Source organism: Mus caroli, chromosome 11, assembly GCF_900094665.2.
Source record: "Mus caroli chromosome 11, CAROLI_EIJ_v1.1, whole genome shotgun sequence".
Taxonomy (NCBI): Eukaryota; Metazoa; Chordata; class Mammalia; order Rodentia; family Muridae; genus Mus; species Mus caroli.
The window spans coordinates 34,477,802-34,486,955 of NC_034580.1; positions in this window are offsets into that span (position 1 = coordinate 34,477,802).

Sequence of the window (9,154 nt, forward strand, 5' to 3'; positions counted from 1 at the left end):
AGAGAGAGAGAGAGAGAGAGAGAGAGAGAGAGAGAGAGAGAGAGAGAGAGAGATGCATTTCTGTGGTTGGCTGATTTAGCTAGTAAGAGAAATAGCTGCTGTTGAAAAAGATCTGAGTTCAATTCCCAGTACCAACACAAGGTTGTTCACAACCACCCTTAATTACAGTTCCAGGTTCTCTGATGTACTTTTCTAACTTCCTCAGGCATCAGGAACACATGTATCACATATTCATGCATGCCAAAAAGACACTCACAATTAAAAATGAAAATATTTCTATTTTTAAAGTAGTCTATATAATTTAATATCTCTATTACCTTATCCTTACTAAACACTAGTTAAACTTAATCAAAACGAAATGCTATTATTGTTTACTATTAAGACAAATTGAGATCTTGTGATATAAAACACTTTCCAAAATTACATTGCTCTTAGTGTAGTTTTAGGGGTAAAGGTTTTATTGATGTTTAGGGCTTTATTAAATTTTGAGACTATGGGACTATCTCATATACTCATAGCTTGATGGGCAAAAGGAAAACAAAAACAATACAATACAATAAAATATTGCTTTATCAGCGATACATAGTCAGTTCTATATGCTTCCTTTGATTTGCATAGTGCTGGAAATTATACATCAGCTAAATCAACCAGAAAGTCTTTTTCAAAGACATATATGAAAGTATAACTCTACTTGATATTTTTAATAGTAATTTTTGAAAATTAAAATAGACTATTTACAGTGTTGTTTTCCCTTTATCTCTTTATTATCCTCATTTAAATTATTATTGCTGTAAAATCAACCTGTGGAATTTTATTTTGGGTTATATTATGTAGATTTTAGAGTTGTACATGAAGATTGATAATAAATTTTATTGTACCTATGCAGTGTATAATATAGATATTTTGAGTTTTAGAGGATTTAAGAACAATGAACCAAGACACACTGGCTAAAAAGAACAGGCACAAAAGACAGGGAAAAGGCCTAATGCTTCCTGGAGAAACAAAGTGTGGATTCTAGCTTGTCTTTGCTGAGGCCTGGCTTCCTTTTGTTAGCTCAATCTAAACACCACATTTTTGTGAATATGCATCACATTCATTTTGGATTATTTAATTTAACTTCCTTTCCAGATGAACTAGCTTTATTAAATGCTTGCCATGGATGGGCAAACAGAGTTTATGCAGGCTATAAATATCTATGATTAGTTTGGTATAGTATACCACAGTCTAGGGTGCAGCAATTATGCACACTGCTTCCTCTCAAGCTTGATAAACCATTTGGGAACATAAAAGAAAAGAAAACCTAGAAAGTGGATTTTGCAAGTGTAAGACATATACACACTTTATGTTTCTCTGAGCCCCTAGTCAGATGCTTATACACATACAGAATTGGATCTCTGAGCTAAAGAGCAAAAAATAAATTTGACTCAATATTCCTCAAGTATACAGGGCATAACATTTATATTAATTGTAATAAGAGTTTTGATTCTAGTCTTTAAAATTTTCCTAATTTTGATGCAATAAGGACGTATTTCAAAATTGGGACACTTTCATGAAGCCGATTTATCTATTCTATGCATTATTTTTGCCTCCTATATATATTGTCCTAAAAGAACTAACATTAAAATCCATAAAATTATATTTTAATGCTTCTTCCCTCCCATGAGTTTACCAAAACCTTGATTATGTATTTATAATTACTATTAAAATAAAACTTTATGTATCCATATGTAGTGTAAAACCTTTTGCTTGAAGTAGCTAAGGAATTATTTCTAGAATTAGAAACTAGCCTCTATTTAGTGCACCAAAGAGGACTGTAGATAAAAATGATTCATACACAAATATAATACATGTTAGATCATGTCACATGTTATTGTAGGACTAAACTAAAATTAAACGTATAAAATTAAACAAAGAATGAACCGTGTACGAATTGAGGCCAACTGAAAGTGATTTGGGGATATTTTGGGCATGATGAGCTCTCTGAAGATTTCATATTGTGTTAGAAGGGATGGGGATAATTTATCCGATTTCTAGGTAGTTAAATCATATAATTAAAGAAAAAGACCAATAATTTTATGAAACTAGTAAATCACAGAAATTTGTCCAGGGAAAATTTAAATACCAACAGTCCACAACAACTTCCTACACCTGTGAATTTCTCAAACTACATATTTTTGAAGAATATCTAATTGCTCATGTCATCTATACTTGTATCTACATCATCTATATCTATCAATTATTTAGATGCCTATATACATTTTTATTACATCTATCTACCTATGCAAACCTGTCTACCTATCTACCTCTGTCTAACTTTCTATCTCTATTTTCTATCTATCAATATATATTATCCATCATGTATGATCTATCACAAATCTATTTATCTACCTATCATCTAACATTTCTCTACTTATATATGTATCTATTATCTTTCTATCATCTATCTTTCAATCTTAATCTATAGTCTACCCTGATCTATCACCTTCTTACTAATTTATATCTGCATATCTTCTAACAAACAGCCATTCTGTAACTTCTTGATGCCTCAAATCTCTTAAAAGTTTGCCTTGGCTTCATTTATTTATTTATTTTTTGTGTTAATCATTTGTTCATAGTTTAACCATGCAAAATGCTTTCAGTATATTCAATTATACAATAAAAGGATAAAACTCACATGTAATAGTGTATTCTATCTTTGTAAATACAGAGCAAAGAAGCTATAATAAACATTAAAATAGAGTTCTGGGGAATAATGTAAAATAAATACTATCTTCATGGTTTGAATATGGAAGACTTCCTACAATGTCAGGTGCTTGTATGCATAGTTCCTAGCTGGTGGTACTATTATGAGAGGTTGTGGAAATTTGATAAGACAGTGACCTACTGTCTCCTCAAACATTCAAAGCCATGACTTTGAAAACTATACTTGAAACTTGATTTCTATGTTGCTCTTTGTCCTGCACTGTTTAAGGTAAAGACTACTGTATCCTGTGCATTCCAACCACCCTAATATTTTGCCCTGTCACATGAGGCCTAATAATTACAGATTGAACAATCCTCAATAATAAACAGAAACAATTCTTTCTTCTTTTAGATTTTTTTATTCAATATTTCAATCACAGGAATAAAAATATCAACATACACAATTTTCATATATGGTTTTACATTTTTACTCATTTTGCATTTGCATTTGCTTATTTCTTAGGATGCATATATGACATCTTACACACATGGAAGTGAGTGAACAACTTGGGAGAGTTAGTGGTCTCTTCCTTACACTGGGGGTGGAGAGGATTGAACTCAGGTCTTTAGACTTAACCATAGACACCCTTACCCACTGGTTCATCTCATCGGCCTAATCATTGGACCAATTATATTTCACCTCCAGTAGATAAACATGACCCTGAGTTGAGAAATGGGGCCATTGCCCCATGTTCAAATTTTTTGGCCCAGAATTGTTCTTGTCTAATGAAAATGAAGGGACAAAAATGTAGCAGAGACTGAAGGAAAGTTCACACAGTGACTGTTCCAATTTGGGATGCATCCCATATGCAGGCATGAAACCCTGACTCTATTAATGATGTCATGTTGTCCTTGCAGACAGGAGTGTAGCATGGCTGTTCTCTGAGAGGTTCTAACAGCAACTGACTGAGATAGATGCAGATACTTACAGCCAACCATCGGACTGAGACCAAAAAAGTCTATGGAAGAGTTAGGGGAAGGATTGAAGGAGTGAAAGTGGATTGCCACCCCATAGGAAGAACAAGAATATCAACTAACTAAGCCAACAACCCAAGAGCATAATGAGCTAGTCCTCTGGCCCATATGTAGCTGCCTTGTCTGGCCTCAGTGGGAGAAGACACTCCAAATCCTGTAGGAAGTTGATGATCCAGAGAGGGGAGTGCTAGCAGGAATGAGGTAGGGGTGGGTAGGGAGTACCTCTCAGAAGCAAAGTAGACAAGAATAGGGAAGAACTCAGGGAGGAGGGACCAGGAAGGGGGCAACACCATCATCATCATCATCATCAAGAAAATTGTTTAACTTTTCCATGGTTTTGATAAATAAGTTTGGGTATGTGTGCTGGGGTCCAGCTGTACTTCCACATTATCCTTTTTCTTCTCTCAGCATGTCCAATCACCACTATACACTAGGTTGGAAGGATGAAACAAAGTCTCCCATGGGCTAGGAATGAGTGTGTATTGCAGGGAGAGCTGTTAATGAAACAGCTCTCTTAGATATTCTTAGCTTATGCACATATAATTATTGGGTGATTCAACAACATGGGATTGGATACATATGATTTATTCAGAGGTTTTATATATATGATGAGAAGAGTTTTCAGAGTGAAAGAAATCATTGGCATTTGTAGGAAGATGAATTCCAGGAATTCCAGGTACTTTCTGAGAAGATGCTTATCTGGAAAGCAGAAGTTAAGCATGTGGATTTGTGAAGGACTATGTGACATTCCTTAGGAAGATTATTGGGGAATGGGTTCCCCAGATCAGGCAGAGAAGAAGAAGACCCACTAAGAAAAGGAAGTCCTCAATTTTGAATCAAGCTCAGAGGAGCTATCCAGACATCATAAATTACCACCTTCATAGTGAGGTCCAACAAAGCTTTTTCATCATATAATTTGATTTGGTTGTTGATAAACTTTAACTTCTATCATGACTATTAAATCCATATTTCCATGCTTGGGGAAAATATATTCTCACTACCTTGATGGTCATAATTGCCAAATAGATATTTGAAATGTGTGTAGACATATATGGTAAGCAGTGTACAGTTAGTTACAACTTACTTGATATTGATCAAAGAAAATATTTGCTTCACATCATTAGAGTAAGTTATATAACTAAGCTGCTATATTATCTAGTGACTGCATTAGGCTTTACTTAACTTATCATAGGATCTATTGGGCAGGCTGAATTGCCCATTTTTTATGTATCTTGCCTTCACTCTCTTGTATTGTGGTTCAATCTCAGTCACATGGTTGTTCAGAGAGATATCTGGTTATGCACATAAGAAAATATCATCACTCGGAGGTAAAATCTCCATTTTTCTCTCTGGTGACTATCTAAGGTGGGACAAGTCAGGAGTGCACAGGCCACAGAAACAGCACAGAATCTGGGACAGGGTCCTTCCTCCCTCCATCAGCACCTAGGAGCTGGGACTATTCCACAGACCTCTGTGCATAAGTCCCACCAGAGCAAGCTGGTCTCCCAGGAGTGCTGACACAGGATTACCAGACACAGGAGGGACAAGCTCAAGCCAGAGGCAACAAAACCAAATAGCACCAGAGATAACCAGATGGAGAAAGGCAAGTACAAGAAGCATACCAACAGAAACCAAGGCTACATGGCATCATAAGAACACAGTTCTCCCACAACAGCAAGTCCAGGGTATACACACACACACCAGAAAAGCAAGATTTGGATTTAAAATCACATGTCATGATGTTGATAGAGGACTTTTAAAAGGATATAACTAACTATCTTAAAGAAATACAGGAGAACACAGGAAAACAGGTAGAAGACCTTAAAGAAGAAACATAAAAAATCCCTTAAAGAATTACAGGAAAACACAACCAAACTGAACAAAAGGAACTGAAGAAAACTATCCAGGATCTAAAAATGGAAGTAGAAACAATAAAGGAATCACAAAGAGAGACAACTCTCTAGATAGAAAACCTGGGCAATAGGTCAGGAGTTATAGAAGAAATCATAACCAACATAATACAAAAGATAGAAAAGAGAATCTCAGATGCAGAAGATACCATAAACAATGTTGACTTGACAGTCAAAGAAAATGCAAAATGTGAAAAGCTCCTAACCCAAATCACCCAGGAAACCCAGGACACAATGAGAAGACCAAACCTAGCAGGGTGGTGGTGGCACATGCCTTAAATCCCAGCACTTGGGAGGCAGAGGCAGGTGGATTTCTGAGTTCAAGGTCAGCCTGGTCTACAGAGTGAGTTCCAGGACAGCCAGTGCTACACAGAGAAACCCTGTCTCAAAAAAACAAAACAAGAGAGAGAGAGAGAGAGAGAGAGAGAGAGAGAGAGAGAGAGAGAGAGAGAGACAGAAATTGTCATGTGAAAGAGCCTTTATGCCAGGCAGTCCAACATAAGTGGTTGCAGTCAGTGATGGCTGGAGCAACAGAGGACAATGGAGGGAGAGGACTGTGGAACTGGGAAGGGACACAACAGGGCAAGCAGCTGTCTACCTTGTTCTTCTGTTCTGATGGCTTGCCTTCTCTCTCTCTCTCTCTTTCTCTCTCTCTGTCTCTCTCTCTCATCTCTCTTTCCCTCCCTCCTCCTCTGTTGTTCTTTTGTGGCAGAGCCCCCACCCCCACCCCCCATCTATCTATTCTTCTGGGTCAGGCCATTTTCTGCTATTGGTCACCTTTCTTTTCCAAATTGTCATATTCGGTTTGTCTCTGGTGTCACTCTTCTATCTCCATTTATATTCATTTCTCATACCTCATTTTCTGCTTCCCATTAGCAGCTGCCTCTTAGAGGACAGAGAAATGTCATCTCTTTTCTACATTTTTCTTTCTCAGGGCATCTGTGTGAATGTTCTCTCTCAATGTCCCCTTCTACCACAGACTATTCCCCCGGAGCTTCCCGCTGTTAACGTGAGAAGAATCTGTGAACAGTGGTTAGGAAGCTAAATGAGGGTGCTGGAGCCTGTTTACTTCATTAAGGTTCCTTCAGGGAAAATTCGAGGATGGGAAACTGAGAGATAAGGGTTAATACTAAAAGAATAAAGGATCCATTTGACTCAGAGCAATCTTCAGGCTTGCCTGGATTCTATCAGACACCCTTCTCCATGGGGAAATCATTACAGAGAAATGACATGCAAAGTGCACCATAAAGCGTCTGAGTCAAACCAGAGGGAGGCTGACTCAACGGATCACTTTACATTTTAATAGAAGGCTCTGCAGACCTGTACTGAGCGCTGGCCTCAACAGGGGCTCACTTCTCCTCCCCAGACCGACTCCATCGGGTGGGAGGGGAGTTCCCAGAATCTGGCAGAAATTATTCTGTCTCAAAAAAAGAACCGAGTCAAAAAAAACTCACAACAGAATCAAAGATTAAGAAAAGACAACAGATAGTCAAATGTGGAAAGGGAGGGGGGACTGTAATTCTAATTCTGCCTAATTCTAGCTTCATCATGATTGTCAGCCCTAAGATAGAAGAGAGAACTAAACTCAGTTCTAAGAGGGCTTTAGATGTGTCGGGGAGCCAGATATGGGAGAAGAGGAGAGAAAATAAAGGGGAGGGACCAGGACAGCGTCGAGAGCAGAACACTTATATGCTATAATTAAAAATAATTTTGTTTTTATTGAGTCTGTTTCAAGTGATTTGCTATGATAATTAACAAAAGTTTAGGCATCAGGCAAGTGACAATACTAGACTGAAGTTTGCATGCGAATTTCAGAGGCAGTATTAGCAATGTCACTGTGGCTAGCACAGGTTAGTATCGCCTACATGTGCTACTATGTGAAACTTACCAAAGGGAGATCCGACTGACTATGATTAGGATGCTCGAGACTGCATCACTGAAGCTAAGCCCTGCTTTGTGTGCAGGTCCACCTCTAGACACACAGTCAGGGGAAAGGTCTGCCTTACATAAAGAGCATCTTCACTCTTATGATTTCTGCTGATGCTCTCCCAGGCTCCCAAGAGGGCACATAGCTTACAGGGCGAAACAAAGCAGAGTCACAGTTGCAAAGGCTGCAGAAATACAGCCTTCACAGAGAAGGTTCTTCACATCTTTGTTCTGATGTAACTGATAAATACTATTTTATGTATGGCGTGTGAGCATGCGTGTAAGCATGTGGAAGTCTATGGACAACCTCCATGTGAGCATGCGTGTGAGCATGTGGAAGCCAATGGACAACCTCCATGTGAGCATGCGTGTGAGCATGTGGAAGCCAATGGANGAGAGAGAGAGAGAGAGAGAGAGAGAGAGAGAGAAAGTAACCTAAGTATAATAGGTATAGAAGTGAAGATTCCCAACTTAAAGGGCCAGTAAATATCTTCAACAGAATTATAGAAGAAAACTTTCCTAACCTAAAGAAAGAGGAACCCAAGAACATACAAGAAGCCTACAGAACTACAAATAGATTGGAACAAAAGAAATTCCTCCCTTCACATAATAATCAAAACACCACATGCACAAAACAAAGAAAGAATATTGAAAGTGGTAAGGGTAAAAAGTCAAGTAACACAGACCTATCAGAATTATATCAGACATCTTGTCAGAGACTATGAAAGCCCGAAATTCCTGAGCAGATGCCATACAGACCCTAAGAGAGCACAAATGCCAGCCCAGGCTACTATACCCAAGCAGAACTCTCAATTACTACTGATGGAGAAACAAAGATATTCCATGAAAAACACAAATTTTCATAATATCTCTCCACAAATCCAACCCTTCAAAGGATAATAAATGGAAAACTCAAACAGAAGGAGGGAAACTACACCCTAGAAAAACAAGAAAATAATCTTTTAACAAACCAAAAGGAAGTTAGCCACTAAAATATAATTCTACCTCTAACAACAAAAATAGCAGGAAACAGCAATCATTTTTCCTGAATATTTCTTGATATCAATGGGCCCAATTTTCCAATAAAAATAAAAATACTAACATACTGGTTATGTAAACAGGACCAAAAATTTTGTGCATACAGGAAACCCATGTTAGGACAAAGACAGACACTACCTCAGTGTAAAAGGCTAGAAAACAATTTTGCAAGCAAATGATCACAAGAAACAAGCTGGAGTAGCCATTCTAATATCAAATAAAATCTACTTTTAACCTAAAGTTATAAAAAAAGATAAGGAGGTGCAATTCATACTCATCAAAGGTAAAAATCTATCAAGATGAACTCTCAATTCTGAATATTTATGCTCCAAATGCAAGGGCATCCACATTCATAAAAGAAACTTTGCTAAAACTCAAAGCACACATTGCACTTCACACAATAAGAGTAGGAAACTTCAACACCCCACTCTCAGCAACAGACAGATCATTGCTGAGATGAAACAGAAACAAAACAGAGACTAAGTGAAACAGAACCAAATGGATTTAACAGATATCTATAGAATATTATATCCTGAAAAAGAATATACCTTCTTCTTAGCACC